The following is a 6,553-nucleotide window of genomic DNA, read 5'->3' as shown; positions in this document are numbered from 1 at the left end:
CACACACACACACACACACACATACACACAACAAATTCATGTTTTGGAGAGGTGGTTTTTATTTTTAATATTGTGATTTCATTACAAACTACATTTCTCAGTCTCTTGAACAACAGGATACAAAAATGAGGTTCCTTTAGTAATTATCTAGGTTACCCAACCCTTTGGCCTTGATTTGGAATTTGACAGGCTGTCGGTTTCTCAATTCCCATTGGTAAAGAGAAAAAAAAAATCACAAATGACTTCTCAGGTAACTGAGAAGAGTTTCTAACAAAGAACTTCAAGGAGTTTCAACACTTATATTTACACGGGCTCTAATTAGTGAATAGCACTTAGTTAAGCCCAAGGATTCGATTTCAAAAGAGCAATAATTGTAGGAGTGAGCTGTGATCTTCATCTTTGTAAAGGCCCACATGGGTTGAAAATTCTCATAGTCTCAAACACTTTTATACAAGCACTAGAAATACTACTGTTTTAAGAAGAATGGGGAGTGTTAGTAAGAATTATAAAGGAAGAGAATTCAAAATAAAGAAAAAAATGTCTTTAAAATTTGGTTGTAGCATTATAGGACCCCATGCAAATATATAAAATGTAACAAGCATAATAAGAAAAGACATTGGTACTGAATAAACAGAGAAAGCTTTTCTGAAAACTGAAGAATAAACAAAATCAATGATTAATAATTAAAGATATTTATTAACAACAATGAAAAAAATTAGGCTTTGCATTCTTCTGTTTAATTCATACTTATTCAATACCTACTATGTGTACCTGCTGGAAAACAGCTGTGTCTTGGAGAAGTTTAAATTCTAATCTTAATGAAATTTATCTGAAAGGACTTATTCCAGAATCTTAAAAAAAAAATACTTTACAATTTGCTAATAAATAGTTTCTACTCTCAGCTATTTGTATCCTAAGGACATGAGCTCATTGATATGTAACACTTTGCTAAGATTCACTTGCTAAGATTCTTTTTTAGACAAGAGTAAAGACAAGCAGAAAATATGACAGGGGAGAGAGAGGAGTATAATTTAGATACTGGGATGGAATGGATGGTGTGAAGGGGGAGTTGGAGGTTCTGCCCAGAAAAAGCATAATGCACATAACTTCCTTGGTTCCCAATATGTGCAGCAGTGACATCTAGGAAATAATACATGTAATAGATGGATTTCTTACTAGATAGAAATATAAATTATGGAGTCAGACTCCCTGCATCTGAATTCTAGCTTTACTAAGAATTTATATAGCCTGTATTATTTAAACCCTGTCTCTCAGTTCCTTTATATGCAAAATAGGAATAGATTGTAAAAATCCTTCTCTCTCCCTGTACCCATGCCCCTTGTAGCTTTCCTGTTTATTGACATTGTCCTTGACTATAAAATGGCCTTAAGATTCCTTTGGCCAAAAGAACTCACTGGAAGTGACACTAAGTTCCAGGCCTAGGCACCAAGAGACATTGCTCTCTTTTACCCTATCCCAGGCCCTTGCCTTTCTTACAGGATCATGACGCTTCTTTCATGGGGACAGGGAATCATTTAGACCATAATCAGTGAGCTAGCTTAGTGGTTTCAACAAAAGTCCCAGAATATAGCAGAGTTGAGCAAAGATTAGCAAATATGCTTATTTGACTCACATTCCACAGAAGACACACTGGCCTGGCTTACATCAGAACTACCCAGTTTACTTATAGACCAGTGAGTAATATTAAGTGATCATAGTCTGAAGCTACTCAATTTTAGGGTGATTTCTTATGCAGCAAAAGATACTCATACACAGGGTGAAGATTAAATAAAATGGCACTATGTAAATACTATCATTTAAAATATGATTTTACAATTGAGGCAATTTGTCTAACTATATATAAATCAAAGCCTGGTAGCCTGCTTGCCAGTTTTGTGTGCTGGTGAGGGACAATGGCACAGAGGCTTTGTACATGACATCCAGCCCTGTAGGTTCAGATCTCTAGAGTCCCCTAACTTCTCTACATGATTTGCATCAGAGTAGAACGCTTGTCTAAATAGTTCCAAATTCACTCACTAATTGGCTAAGAAATTTAAAATATATTAAATGAAGAAATAGAAAGCCAACTATTTGGTCATCATCTTTACTCATGATTCTTCTCTTCTATTAGTCTGGTTACTATCTTGACTCCTATAGTCCCCAAAAAGTAGCATCTCAAAGCAAGCAATTCAGATGTAAAGCTGAGAACTAATCTGATGAATAAATTTTCTAATATACAGTAGTCCTATTGAGGTATTCTCCTGGTCTGCTCAAGCCAGCAGCATAGAGACAACCACTGTTCTTGACCAGATGGTCATGGTACTCCTTCATATTTTATTAAGTCATATCACTTTTAATAGCTCCTTGAGCTGTGTCACATTTTCCTGTGCTTTGTCTCAATACAAGCCTTACTCCCAATCTACATGTCCTTTTTCAATGTGCTGTAATTCAGGAAAGTGGTTTTGTGCTCATACATGAGATGAATTGTGAATATCCTGCCAAGTCAATTTTATGAATTTCAATATGAGTCTCTTGTCTTTGCTTTATTAAATTAGTTCTTGGGAATTTTAAGACCTTTTACAGAGGATCCAAATGCCCTTTGGTAACCACCACCCACATCTTTTTTTATGATGTTGCTTCTTTTAGCTAATGTTTTCTTTTGTAAGTATGAATTTAATTGCAAAGAACACTGGTGTTCTCTCTGTCCTTCCTACCCCCCCTGTCTCTGTCTCCAATTATAAGTGAATTTGAGGTATAGTTTCTATACCTCAGTGTACATGCTAAATGAAATTTGACATCCAAATAAAGGTTTGACTTAATTGCAATGTTATAAAAAACAAGAAAAATTATCTAGTTCTTTTTAAAAAATCAATGATGTCAGTCATCATTTGAATGTACACAGCAACGGCTGTTTCACTTTGTATTAGATTCTATCATCCTCAAAGTCTAGAGTACCGCAAGTCATTACACACATAAAATATATCCTGCCAAAATAATAATGTATTTGGAGATTTATAGATATAGCACAAGAAAACAAATTTCTGAAGTAAGCATTGCAAATATTTGTATCACTGGAAGACAATTTTCTCTATTAATGTTTTCATGGATTTGAAATGTTTGATGAGATTTAAAAGTCTCATCAAATTTATTAACTAACATGTTTCTCACTCTGGAATCCACGTGGTTAGATTGCATTGAGACAAGTTATTTCTCCTACTGATAAGGCAATAAATTCATGTAAAAATTCACAAGACAGCCTTTCATGGGTTGGTAAAGAACTGGAAAGGTAGGGGAGCGGGCTTTTCTTTATGTTTAAATGACAAGTTGGTTTTCTCTGAGCTGCTCACCTGCACTGGGTTCTCTCTCTCTCTCTCTCTCTCTCACACACACACACACACACGCACACACACGCACACTCACACATAGTGGCCATGTAGCTTTACCCTATCGACAATTCCTTAGTACTCATGAAACACTATGACCTTCTTTAAAATATTTTTAGAAAGCCATGGGAAAGTGACTTTCAACTGGCTCTACTGACCCCTCATTCATGAATAATTAATTCCTAGACTCTTGTCAAACAGCTGGTCCCAGGAGTAGGCCAGGAAGAGTTTATGCAGGAATTTCTTCTGCCTGGAATGAGGGTAGGAGAATTGAGGGAGAAAGCATCAAACACCAAAGAACCTTGGACCTAGATCTAGGAGAGATTTTAAAGGATAAAGCCTGATCTTTTTCTTTTATATTCTCCACTCTGAGGATCCCATTAAAACCTAAATCACACAAAATCTTCAAATGCCCTCTTTTCTCACTCAGAGTAAAAAGCAAAGTCTTTAAATGACCTACAAGGCCCAATGCTGCTGCCCTTCCCCATCCTTCTCCACCTTTGTCCTCATCTTCTGTGACTTTCTTACACTGATTTCCTTCCTGCCATACTGACCGCCTTTCAAACACATACTCCCACTGCATGCATGATGTTTGTGTAAGCTATTCTCTCTACCTGGAACCCACCCCTCCCCATTTCCACCAGGCTCCCTTCTCAGTGAGATCTTACCCTCACCACTGTGATGGGAGCTTTTTAAAAAGCCCACTGCCTGCATGCCCTATCCTCTGTCCCCTTTCAGTTTTATTTTATTTCTGCACTGCATTCATCTTCTTCTAATATAACTTATTATATTTGTTTGTTGGTACTCACCTCTTCCCATCAGAATCCCCGCTTCATGTGCTCTATTTCTGTCTTTCACTGTCATGTTTCCAAGGCCAATAATGCTGCCTGGCATGGTGGAACTTAGCACCTACTGAATAAAAATGAATGAATAACTGATGCTCAAAGTAGTTAATGATTTACACAAAGTCACACCTTAGATCAGCAGCAGAGCAGTGCTAAACACAAACTTAAATCCTCTTTACACAAATTAAACAACATAGTGCTAGCATGTTAAAAATTTATTAATATAATACAGAAACCAATCTGAAACATAAGCCTACTGACATTTATGTTGATATTTATTACTAAAAAATTATCTTTTAATCTCCTGACCACCCTATTAAACATAAATTAGAATCTCTATTTTACAAATTGTAGACCTAATGGTCAAAGTGACTAAAAGAAAAATTAGGTTTAAATTGGAACGAGATCTATTAAAGATGGTCATTTGCCCTCTAGATTTTGCAAAATGTTGCAAAATGAATTATCTCAATTCATAGCTCTCTTTGTACCAAAATTTTAAAATGTGCCCACAACTTTTCAGATAAATTCTTAGGACACCAAGCAAATGTCCATTAGTACCAGTTTAATCTGGATTTCATCCTTTATTTGGCTTTAAGGTTTTATGAACATAATTTTGAGGTCCAACAATAGTAGTATAACAGTAAAATTATACTCTTTCTACATATTTTATGTAGGTTTATGCATATGTGTGTTTTTGTGTTTAACTTTGTTTTATTTCAATTTGAGAGAATTTACTATTCTTAAAGAAACCAGGCCTAATTAAATAAATCCAATCATCCACAAAGGCCTGTAGATTAAAAGTAAAAAAACAAATAAAAAACTAGAAGAACCTCAGTGGATATCAAGCTAAAAGAAAGAAAAAGGGCTGCAATTTTAAAGAATTATTTGCTGGGGAAAGTGCAAAAGTTATCCCAAGAAATTCTAATAATGTTGAATACTACCTGCTAGCTGCTAAGATTGTTCTCTCATGCAAACTATCCTTCTGCCAATTCAAAGGCCTAGGAAAGAAAAACTTAATAGCCTTAATCATGTATAGTCAAGAGGGTTGGGTGAAAAATTTCACTGAGTTCAGTATGCAGGTCTCAAAGGGAGCAGAGTATATAAAGCAATGAATTCATGGAATTACAAATTACCCCCATGGCAATCCCAGGAGCCATGACTTTTTTCTTTCCAATGTTTAGTATCAGTATAGCATGTTCTTCACACAGCTGAGGAATGATGGAGAGAAGGCTCCCACAAAACTTGCATAGAGCACTGCCTAATGAGTCTCCCATTATTGTCACTTGCCCACCAATTTTACTGGACATCCAGGTTTAGAATTTCATTCAGCTTGGTTAAGAAGGCCCCAGTGCACAAGATGAGTTACTTCCTGGGGAAGACCACCATACAAGCACATATATAGAAAAAGAGGGGCTAAGCCTCATCATCAAATTCTATCCAAATAACTAACGAAGTTAGTAATTAAAAGAAAAGAAAATTTGATTAATTACAGTGAACTTTAACTGAGAGTATTATCAAAAGGAAATATATCTTTATTATATATTTTAGGAATGTGACATGTTTGGTTTGGGAAATTTTATTTTTTCCAGTCAGTAAACTACTAAAATGTGTATGGGTTAGTTATTGGCATATCTTTTTTAAAACCTCTCCAACGAAGCAAATATAAACATCCAGTATGTTTGCTTAGTCTAGCTTTTATGTATACTTGTAAGATACTCATAAGCATGTAAAGATATAAAATATAAGAGATTTGATAACTCTAAAAATTAGAAAATCTGGGTCTTAAGATATACCCAAGATACCTCTTATGGTCTGATGGTTTGACCTAATCACCCTGAAATTGATACGCTGATATCTTAACTCCCATACTGGTGACATTATGACGTGGGACCTTTAGGAGTTATTAAGTCATGGATCAAGAGCCCTGCAAGACGCTTTATACAAGAGGCCCCAGAAAACTGCCTTGCCCCTTCTTGCATGTGAAGATACAGGAAGAAGGTGCCTACTATGAAGATCATGTCCTCGTTAGACACAGGAGCTATAGGCTCCTTGATTGTGGACTTCCCAGACTTTAGAACTGTGACAAATAAGTGTATATGGTTTATGAGCCAAAATGTATATGGATTATAGTTTTATTTTTATTACAGCAGCCTAGATGGAACAAGATATTATTTTAAGTGAATTTCCTTTCTACCATGGCTAGATAGAATATTCTTTTCTCCATTGCTAAATATTTAACAATAAGATCACAACTAAAAAATACACGGAAGTGAAACATAAGTAAACTGATTTACAAAAAGAAGCAGATTCTGGAGTCTTTTCTAC

The sequence above is a fragment of the Marmota monax genome, unplaced genomic scaffold, assembly GCF_021218885.2.
Source record: "Marmota monax isolate L192 unplaced genomic scaffold, Marmota_monax_Labrador192_F-V1.1 WCK01_AAM20220418_F8-fsc00013, whole genome shotgun sequence".
NCBI classification, from domain to species: Eukaryota; Metazoa; Chordata; class Mammalia; order Rodentia; family Sciuridae; genus Marmota; species Marmota monax.
This window is presented reverse-complemented; position numbering follows the sequence as displayed.